Source organism: Mesocricetus auratus, unplaced genomic scaffold, assembly GCF_017639785.1.
Source record: "Mesocricetus auratus isolate SY011 unplaced genomic scaffold, BCM_Maur_2.0 contig_9671_pilon_obj, whole genome shotgun sequence".
NCBI classification, from domain to species: Eukaryota; Metazoa; Chordata; class Mammalia; order Rodentia; family Cricetidae; genus Mesocricetus; species Mesocricetus auratus.
In genome coordinates this window covers 21,508-32,787 of record NW_024430356.1, presented here as the reverse complement: position 1 = coordinate 32,787, position 11,280 = coordinate 21,508, and the positions used below count along the sequence as shown (strand labels likewise).

Below are 11,280 nucleotides of genomic sequence, written 5' to 3'. Positions count from 1 at the left end.
CTTCATCGGCCCCGTCCGGGTGTAATTTCAAACACCATCTGTCTTTGTCACTGGCTCCTGAGGAGAAGGCTGGGCTTTCAATGGCTTCCCTCACTTCCTGCAGGATAGAACAGAAGTTGCTGATAGTCCAACTGTAGGTGAATTTCTGGAAATTGACCTCTGTGATGCCCCAGCTCTCAGCTGCCAGGTCCCCTGACATATCTGCTTGGGGCATTTTGATGGCTAACCTGGCTCCAAAGTAAAGAGGTAAGGTGGTTTTTTTTTCTTCTTCAACCTGGGGGACACAAATTACAGATATCTATAACACAAAAAAAATAAAAGAACAGACACTGATATTGGGGCTCAGGCTTCAACCTGAAGATCAGGCAAGCAAAACAGCCAAGCCACTAGCTCTTGCCTCTACCTCAGGCTCCACGAGCTTTCCCCAAGTATCACACTGCTGTCTCTCCTCAGCCTAACTGGGGATCATCCTGAGCCTGACTACTGAAGACAATGCTCCTATCGTTTATACCACTCTAGTGCTGGGATCAGGGGCATGAGCTCTGTTACTCTTTTAGGCTGGTTCAATCTAGTGTGGCCCTGAGTAGACTTGAACACACAGATATCCACCTGCCTCTGTCCCATGAGTCCTCGGAGGAAACGTGTCTGCCTGACTTCACTGGCTAAGCACTATGGTTGCTTTGCTATTTTAATCACCAGTGACTTGAGAAATGGTAAACTATGTATCACCACAGACACATTTTTAGACTTTTGTTTTCTGCTTTCCTCTCTGTCCCCAACATCTATGGGGCTGGAGCCTTTGGTCTCTCTGAAATTTTCTAACCAGATTTCAATGTTAGATTCAGAGAAGACAGATTGAGCTTCTAGGGACAGCTGTACTCTCAGCACCACCCTGTTTCCTTTTCTAGATTGAATCTTACATCAACAGGTAACATACTTTTGACAATTATACTCAACTCTTGGATGGTTTGAAACACTTTATGCCCTCGTATAAAAAAATGTTGAACCAGGTGTCCCTAGAGCAGCAGAACAGATAGAAAGAAACTCTGGCCATATGAAGAAAGGGGATACCTAAAATGATTTAGGGCTGGAGGCCTCCTAGCCTCATAGTATCTAGCTGTGAAGGGAAAGTCCAAGAACTCAGTACTTACTCAGTCCAGAAAGTGGGACCTGTCCGCTGGTCTTCAGTATATTCTGGAAGTCAGGAGAAGTAGTCGCTAATGCCAGTGAAGGAAGGGACTTGCTGCAAGGCAAGGGCCAGCTGGCAAAGAGAAAGACCTTCCTCTCTCCATGCCCCTTTATAGTCTCCCACCAGAGGGTGTGGTCTATTTACAGATCAAGGTCTGGATTAAGGGTGTGTTTGTCTTCTGGCCTCCAGATCAGGATTAGATCTATGTGTCCCTGTAACTCCAAGGTTCCAGTTGGAATTGGATCTTCCTACCACAACTGAAGCATTACTCTCCATGTTTGCATGTTAGTTTATTCCAGATAAAGTCAGATCAGGAAACAAGAGTAACCATGAGAAGTGTAGTTTGCTTCTTGTGCTACTTGGAGATCCTAAATTCTACTCATTCAATCATGGGGACTGAGTAGATTCTGTCTGTCAATACCTTATATTTTGTTTGTTTGGTTTTTCTCTCCAAACTGTGTTCATTTTATCATTTGTAGAAGTTTAAAATAAAGTTATTTTACATACCGATCCCGATTTACTCTCAATCCCACAGCAATGCACACACTTCTACCCACCCCACCCCCAATGCACTCCTCAGAAAGGGGAGTTCCCACATGGGGAATCAACAAAATCTGTGCCATCACTGGAGGCAGGCCAAAGACACTCCCCTATGTATGTAGGGTGAGCAAAGTATGTCTACACAGGGAATGGGCACCCAAGAGCCAGTTCATGCAGTAGGGATAAATTCTGGTTCCCCGTGTGGTGGACCCAACAACTTGGTATGTACTCACTCATTTATGGATTTAAGACATGAATCAGGAGAGTGCCAGCCTACAATTCCACTGCCAGAGAGTCTAGGGAACAGAACCTTCATCCAGTGACTGATGAAAGTGGAGGCAGATACCCACAGACAAACACTGAACTGAACTCCTGGAATCCAGTGTCAGAGAGAAAACTGATGAGCAAAGGAGTTAAGACTGGCCTGGTTTAAACCAACAGAACAGTTGTCATGAACAAGGGGGAGTTCTTGGCCTCCAGAATGATGGCTGTGTGGAAAGCATGGGACTGACCCAGACCCCCTGAATGTGGGTGTCAGTGAGGAGTCCTGGGTAATCTATGGGGCTCTGGGTAGTATTTATCCCTGGCATACAAATGGGCTTTGAGTGCTCATGCCACAATATGGGAGGCTCTGTCATCCAGGACTCTTGGGGTAAGGTCTAGGCCCTGCCCTGGATGAAATGACAGTTACTGGAGATCCAACATTGAGGACCTCAACCTCCGTGGGGCTCAGAGTAGAGATTGGGTGGGGGAATGGGGGATCTGTTGAGAAGGTTTGGGGAGGAGGGAGATGGGATTGACATGTGAAACATGATTGTTTCTAACATAAATAAAAATAATTCCAACTCATTTAATGCTCTGTTGATGACTGAGCTTCCCAGATTCACTGTCTCCACAGAGCTCACAGTCTACTCAGGTGTCCTTGATAACAACACTGGCTGCCAATCTTAGAAGACACTTCGAGGAGACAACTGAGATGATCATAAGATTGCTTGAGGTGTTTGGGAGGGGACTCCAGTAAAGATGGGTGAACAGAAGCCAGGGAACTGTATGCTTCAGACACAAAGTGGGGATATGAGGCCACCATTCTCCTCCAGCTAGAGATATGAGAGACCTCAGAAGCATGTAGATGTAATGAAATCCAGTGCCTGAGTTTTCAACATCCGTGCATGGTGGAGGTTATCCAAGGTGAAAGTGTAGGCAGCATTCTCCATGGAGAGATCCTCACAGAGGGAATCCTCACACAAAGTCTTCAAATGCTCCAGGCCATACTTGTCAGCAGCTGCCAGCAAAGTGTCTGCCATGCTGTGGAGATCTGGTGCCTTCCCAGTGTAAATGAAACCCATCATTGCCTAGAAGACTTGCAGCTCCAGATCATGGATCTGAACATGGATTTTTCTGCTATCCTCCATGTCATGCTCAAACATGGCTCTGAAAACTGGAGAGTGAGCTGCTAAGATGGCTTATGATCCTGGAATTCCTGGAAAGCAACTACCTGGCAGCAGTCTGTGAAGAGGGAATTCTCCCACAGCTCTCCTAGCTCATCTGCCATCATGCACCTTGGAACCTGGATCCCTGTCACCAAGCCTCAGATCAGGATTAAAGGTGGGTGTTATCAGGTCTTGTGATCTGGATCAAATGTTTGTGCTTCCCATCTCCAAAGTCAGTATTTCAAGTGGATCTACCTACTCCAACTTATGAAAAACATTTCTTACAGTTGAGCCCTCCGTATTTGGATTTTAGTTAATTCCAGGTGTGATCTAGTTAGGAACCAAAAATAACCACCACAAGTGCATATTGCTTACTTGAGTTAGCCTTCCATAAATAAAGATATTGTCTTTATTCCTACACAGCTGTTGTTTCCTCGCTGGCACACACCTTTAATCCCAACACTTGGGAGGCAGAGGCAGGAAGATCTCTTTGAGTTCAAGGCCAGTATTATATACAGAGTTAGTTCCAGGACAGCCAGAGCTGTTACACAGAAAAACTCTGTCTCTGAAAAAAAAGCATCCTTCCCATGAACATGAACCAGGAAGTGGTGCTATTCTTCTTTCAGCGGACTCAGTATTCACAATGTGGAGGTCAGGGTGGAGGAATCACTTTATAGAGGGCATTAAACAGAACAAGGCAGGACCCTCTGAAAATGGCTGCCTTCTTTACTGCCATTTATTCCATCCATACTCACAGTCCTGGGGATGACTCCACCAAATTTTCCTCATGGTCCTGCCTCTCCTCCTCAGTTAATCCTCCTTGAATACTTCCTGATCCACTTCAGGTTGTGCTATGAGCAGATCCTAAAGACGTCTCAATTCTCATGCTGACTGCCAAGATTCAGCTTCTCATTACCTCATACTTTTCATCCTTCACTGGTGAGTTCTGTCCTCTTTAATCCTTGAACATCGAGGCTCACTCAGCTGGGCTTAAAATTGTAAGAGCGATCTGACTTTGAAATTGTGCAGTATATATTCAACAGTTACTGAAGAGCATCTTTCTTCCAATCTGGGGTCTTGAAATTAACAAATATAATCCCTTCAAATGAGTGATTTCTGGGATAGGGTACCTACCACCCTGACCCTGAACCTACCTGCTAATGAATCACCTATGCTATTAAGTGGCCACCTAAAATAAGTCCAACAAAGAAAAGAAATGAAAAAAATCAAATAATCAAAACCAGTTGATTGATTTATCTTCTACTAACAGATAAGCAGTGTCTCAGTCAGACATACAGGAAATACAGAGAGGGCATGGCTGTGCTGATTGAATCAATAAAATTATTTCCATGTGGTCTATGCCTGGAGAGACTCTCCTAGACAAGATTAACTCCAGAGAGATGAGGTATAGGAAGAACATTCTCATCACACTATAAAGGGAGATCCAACCCAAACACTCCCCCTACCCCCGGAACTAGGTTCTGCTGTATATAGTCTGAATTTCATGGAAATGAAAACAATCTCTCACTTTTAGGGACCAGCAGAATAAGCATGGCATTTCTGAGATTGACAACACCAGAGGAGGAGGGAGAATATGATCTACTGAGAATCAATCTAAGTGATTGACATGAAAAGGATTTAGGATATTCATTAGCCACACTCATAGATGGGTCTGGGAGACTGTTTCCAGGTAGTATTATGCATTTGAATTAAATGAAAGAAAACAACAAAACTTTGGTTTTGCATAACTTTAAAAGAAGAATTTCAGTCAGGCGTTGGTGGCACACATCTTTAATCCCAGCACTTGGGAGGCAGAGTCAAGCCGATATCTGTGAGTTCATGGTCAGCCTGGTCTACAGAGCAAGTGACAGGATAGGCTCCAAAGCTACACAGAGAAACTCAGTCTTGAAAAAACAAAAACAGCAAATATAAAACAAGAGTTTCACAGAGACATGATAATCAAGGAGAATATGTAATTAATGAATAATATGCAATGATCAATAAAATGAAGTGTCCCAGTTAGAACTGTATTTCCGATCCTATAGATCCAGATTAAAGTTGTGTATCTTCATTCCTCAAAGTTAAGCATTCTTCAAGTTAAGCATCAAATCTCACCTGGCTACATGGGCTCCTTAATGTCAGATCTGTCAACAGCAGAGACCAAAACAGACACACAGATATGTCACCATTTTGCCTGGCTGATCAGCCAAAATATTGGTGATAGGAAGGCTATATTAGATAACTTCCTCTGTGGAAGGGAAAATAGCTTGATCTTACTGGAGTAGGTACTTATTCTGGCAATAGATTACCTTTTCTGCTCATAATGATTTTACCAAAACTACCTTGACAACCATCATATTTTCCACTTAGTATGTCTTCTGACCAAGGAACTAAATTCACATCCCAAGAGGTACAACAGTGGCCAACAGTCATGGAATCCACTGGTCTTACAAGGTTCAGCAACTTCCTAAGTCAGCTGCCATGACAGAAAGATGGAATGGCCTTTTGAAGACACAGTTACAGAGTCAATGAGGTAGCATCAGCCTAGAATGCTGGAGCAGGATTCTCCAGGAGGCAGTATATACTTTGAATCACATTCAAATGTAGGATTTGGTTTCTCCATAGCCAAGATTCATGGTTCCAGGTACTAGGTTATAGAAAAGGGAATAGTTCCACTGACTATTGCCACTAGTGTTCCCCTGGGGAAAAATTGCTTCCTGTTCCCATGTCCTGAAGTTCTGCTGGCTAGGACATTTTGATTCCAGGTTGATGATGGTATGGATGTAATACTTATGACTGGAGCCACAAAAAATTCCATTGAACAGGAAGCTCAGGCTTCTCTCAGACCAATATAGGTTTTCTGATGTCCTTATGCCACCAGGATAATTAGGAAATAAAAATATTAGCAGGGTTGAATGATCAATATATCCAAGAAGATATTGGAATATTCATCCACTATGGAGTTTATAAAGTTTATGACAATTGGGTAGGAAGTCCTTTATGGCTGCTGATGGCCTCAAATTTTCCAATGATTAAAGATGATGGAAGACTTCTACAGCCTAATCCAGGAATATGACATAGGCAGAGACAGAGCAGGAATGAGGATATATATCAAAACTTAAGGAAAAGAGACAAAACAGATAGTACTCTTCAGATATCAGGAGAGTAAAGACCAGCAACACAAATATTTTGAGTCAAATTATGTAAGTTTTACTTTATACCACAATCGGTTTTCTCCCTAATCTGTGGTTTGACAGAACAGCCAGGAACATAGGAGAATTAGGGTTTTTATAACACCAAAAATGCAAAGCTATGTGCTTACCAAGGGTTGTGCATATTCCAGGGGAAATGTGGTAATGTAGGAACTTGGACGAACTTTCTCACTAGGAGCCAATGTCAAACAGAAATACTGTTTGAGAGTATGCCTGACTGGGTTGATGAAAAAAGCAAAGATTACCTGTCAGATTATTTAGTGTTGCTCAGCTGTCAAAAAAATTATGTTTGAGCAAAGACCATGGCTGCAATAGGGTCATGGAACCAGACACAGCCCTCAGCAGCAGTCAGAAAACAGATGTCACCATGGATCCTGGTGGCAGAACAGGCCTCTTACACTAGCATTGCCCCAGTAGGCAGATGAGAGTCTTCCATCTGCTTCATGGCAATACCATGATCTTTTATTACTTATATTGTGTCGTTGAAGTACAACTTGAGTCAGGAATGGTGAGACATACAGTGGTTCTTTCATTGTTCAGGAGGGTTTTAATCTATCCAGGGCTGCTATAGAATATTATTTTAGGGTGTATTGCTTTTGTTCATGTTGCATTTGTTTAACTCTGAATAGCTGTGATTTTGCCTACCTAAAACACCTGGAGGTCTAATATTGAGCTGAACAGCCAATAGTGAGGCCAGGAGAGAGAAACAGGTTGGGTTGTAGGGAGAGAATATAAACAGCAGAAGAAATCTGGAAGAAGGTAGGAACAACAGAACAAGGAGAGGTGGAAACAAGGGGCCAGCCACCCACCCACACTCTACATGCCACAGAGTGAGAGCAAAAGTAAGATACACATATGTAGAAGAAAGATAAAAGTCTAGACTAAAGGGAGATGGGAAAATTTAAGTTAAGAAAAGAACATCTGGAGGCATCACTATCCCTGCTTCAAGATCTATTCTAGAGCAATAATCCTGAAAACAGCTTGCTATTGGCACAAAAAAAGACAGGTAGACCAATGGAATCTAATTGAAAACCCTGATATGGACCCACACACCTACAAACACCTGATTTTTGACAAAGAAGCCAAAGTTATACAATGGAAAAATAGAAACGTTCAACAAATGGTGCTGGCCTAACTGGATGCTGGCATGTAGAAGACTGCATTACAGAGAGATCCATGTCTATCACCATGCACAAAACTTAATTTCAAATGAATCAAAAACCTCAACATAAATACAGCCACACTGAACCTCTTAGAATGGCTAAAATAAAAAACACCAATGATAGTGTATGCTGGAGAGGATGTGGAGAAAGGAGAACATTCCTCCACTGCTGGTAGGAGTGCCAACTCCTACAGTCACTTTGGAAATTGGAAAATCTGGAATCAGTCTACCATAAGATCCAACAACATCCACGCTTAGGCTTAAACCCAAAACATGTCCATTCATACTATAAGGACATATGTTTCATTATGTTCATAGCAGCATTATTTGTAATAGCCAGAACTTGGAAACAACCCAGAAGCCCCTCAACTGCAGAGTAGACAGAGAAAATGTGGTACATTTACACAATGGAGTACTACTCAGGGGAAAATAAATGGAAGCTTGACATATGCAGGCAAATGGATGGCACTAGAAGTAACCATCCTGAGTGAGGTAGCCCGGTCACTAAAAGGCACACATGGTATGTACTCACTCATATATGGATTTTAGACGTGGGACAGGGGAGTGACTGCCTACAATCCTACCTACAGAGAATCTGGGAAACAGGGAGGACCCCCAGAGAGATATGCATGGTACCCTGGAGAAGGGAATGAGACAGAAACTCCTGAGTGGTTGGGAGCAAGTGGGGAGAGGAGATGGAGCAGAGAGAGAGGAAGAAGAGGAGGGGAGAGGAGGACATGGGGGAGCAAGAAGTTTGACTTGAGGGAAGAATAGTGAACAAGATGAGAGATACCATAATAGAGGGAGCCATTATCGGTTTGAGGAGAGATCTGGCACCAGTGAGATTTTCAGAGATCCACAAGGATGATATCTGCTCATAGTCTAAGCAATAGTGGAGAGGCTAACTTAAAAGCCCTTGCCCAATAATGAGATTGACGACTACCTTATATGCCATCTTAGAGTCTTCCTTAAGTGATGATGGAAGCAGAGGCAGACACTCAAACCTGAACATTGAACTGAACTCCAGGAACACAGTTGCAGAGAAGGAGGAGTGATGAGCAAAGGGGTCAAGACCAGGCTGTAGAAGCCCACAGAAATTGCTGACCTGAACAAGGGGGAGCTCATGGACACTAGAGTGATGGCTGAGAGGCCAGCATGGGACATATCTAGACCCCCTAAATTTGTGTGTCAGTGAGGAGGCCATGGCAATCTATGGTGCATTGAGTAGTAGATCAGTATTTATCCCTGGCATTCTAATGGACTTTGGGAGCCCATTCCACATGGAGGGATGCTCCATCAGACTGGACACATGAGGGAGGGCCTAGGACCTGCTCAGATGATATGATATGACAGACTTTAGAGATCTCCCATGGAGGGCCTCACCTGCACTGGGGAGCTGAGTGTTGATTGGGTGGGGGGTGTTGGGGAGTTGGTGTCCATCAAGGGAGGAAGAGAGGAAGAGAGAGCTGAGATTGACCTGTGAAACAAGTTCGTTTCTAATTAAAATAAATTAAAAATATGTAAAAAAGACTTCCTTCCCATGTAAGATCTGCCTGATTGAGTGTTTGTCACACCATGCAGTCACACTCCCACCATCCTATAACAGAGAGGTGACACAGAGGCGCATTGCAGACTGACATCTGAGTAAGCTGAAACAGAAGGTGGAGGATATTAGAAAAACACATTTTTAGGAGGGATGAGGCCAAATTTGTTGAAGGAGAACAGGTTGGTTCAGTGTGAAGCAAGCAGGTATAATTTCAGGGAGGTACCATGTAGGGAGATATAGCACTAGATGGAACCTAAGGAAGCAGTTGGCAAAGGTGGAGGGGAAAAGTCATGTGCTGGGTATGTTAAAGAAAGAAAGAGCAAGCAGGCAGAATTTCACAACAGTACTGAGGTGCAGGAAGAGACCCAGCCTAAAAAGAGGGATCCCCAATTTTGAGATGGTTCCACCTGAGCTGTGTAACACTCAGTATTCTGTGGCTCCCAAGCCCCAGGATGCCTTTTCACCTGAGCTGTGTAACACTCACACATCCTGATCCAACCGAAATGCTAAAAGGAATCCTGTAACAAAATGGCACCCAACATTGGTTGCATGAATTTCCACATAAAATTGAAAGAAGCTTAGAAAGGGAATAAAAAAACAGAGAAAAGCACAGCTTCCTGGTAGCACCATTTTCTCAGATGGGCTTTATTTGGCTTGAAACAAGCAGAAATTCATGCAGTTCCTTTAAGGACTGACTTGGCATATGTGACCAAAAAACTGCAGGGCTCTTTTAAGAAGACCTGCTAACAATTCACTAGAAGCTGGGCACTGTTGGCACATGCCTGTTATCCTGTCACTCCAGAGGCAGAGGCATGCAGATTTCCACAGAGAAACCCAGTTTCAGGGAAAAATAAATAAATAAAAGTAAAATAAATAAAGAACTAGAGAGTCTGCATATTATATGCTATTTTGTTGTCTTTGAATTGTTTAATTGCTCTGGAAGGAATAACTACTAAAAGTCATTTGATAATGCATGCTGCTGAATTAGTCCAAATTAAGTGTTTTGAAAGTCCTTTGACTTCTAAATTCAAATATAAGGACAGGTCACTTGGGAAAATAATTTCCGATTTGTTTCCACAGAAAATAAAAAACTGTGGGTTCCTTCCAGACAGTATGGTTTGATGAAGCAAGACACCCTGAAACAGTGTCACAAGTGATCCAACATGTAAAACAGCTGAGAAGATGGAGCCATACACACTACAAAACCAAAGACCTAAGTATGTGTGTTTTGTCATGTTGCCCAGTGCATGGACAGGGCCCCCAAGCAGCAGGAAGCAGTTTGGAATGAACAATATCCAAGTTCCCAAATATTTTTCATAAATTTTTTATTTCATTTTAATGGAGTTGGTTATCAGTGGTTAATGGTTAAAACCAATGTCTTTTTCAAGGTAAAAGAGACTATGACATAGAAATAAACACTTTTTATTGGTATGTATTTTCATTTATTGACACAAATTTAAGATCAATTTTGTGATATGTATATTTCTACTCTTCTTTAAGTATTGGGTTTATACTGATATTTAACATGTAACACATAATTAAATACAGATTGTATATAGTCACGTCTAATACTCAGAACATGAAGTTAGGTTTTCTAGATGTACAGAAATGTATTTAAGATGAATATATGTGTATATTTTGCCTTATTGTTTGATAAATAAAGCACCATTCCTGCCGTATTTCTCTTTCTGGGTATGCTTTACCTCAGTGAGTATTATATTTCTAGTTTCATTCATTTGGGCAACGGCAATTCTGGCTTTTGCAGCCACAGTGGCTGATATGGTGATGGCTGCCACAACAGCAGCCTTGATGTCAAAGTCTCATTTTTGCAGCATGAGGTCAATTTGCATTTCTCCAGACACAGACATAGGTGTGATTCCAGAAACAGGAAACACCAAAGATGATATTTCAAGTGGCCGTGTCCTGTTCAAATACTGAAAAGGGGCTTTTGCTACTCACCTCGGTCCATAAAAGTGTCCAATTGTATTAAATAGGTCCTTTTCTCCCCAAATGGAAAAACTGGCAAAAGGAATTCTGATGTTTCAAGGTGTGTCAAAGGCAGACTGTTATTCTTCCAGTCCTCTGTTGGCTTCAGGATGAAAACTCACAGGTCTGGGAGTTTGATGCAGCAGGCCTGTTGAGAAACTGGAAATCTCCAACCAACTGTTTTCTTTCTTTCCCAGGCTATAGATTCGATGACA

General features: G+C 42.5%; 1 long non-coding RNA gene across 1 annotated transcript; it reads left to right on the top strand.

The window, feature by feature from the left end:
* The first annotated feature begins 6 nt into the window (after positions 1–6).
* Positions 7–10,758, top strand: LOC121138046. Its single transcript, XR_005875268.1, has 3 exons — positions 7–246; positions 2,628–4,098; positions 10,160–10,758. It is a non-coding gene; the product is annotated as an uncharacterized LOC121138046 (long non-coding RNA).
* The last annotated feature ends 522 nt before the right edge of the window (positions 10,759–11,280 follow it).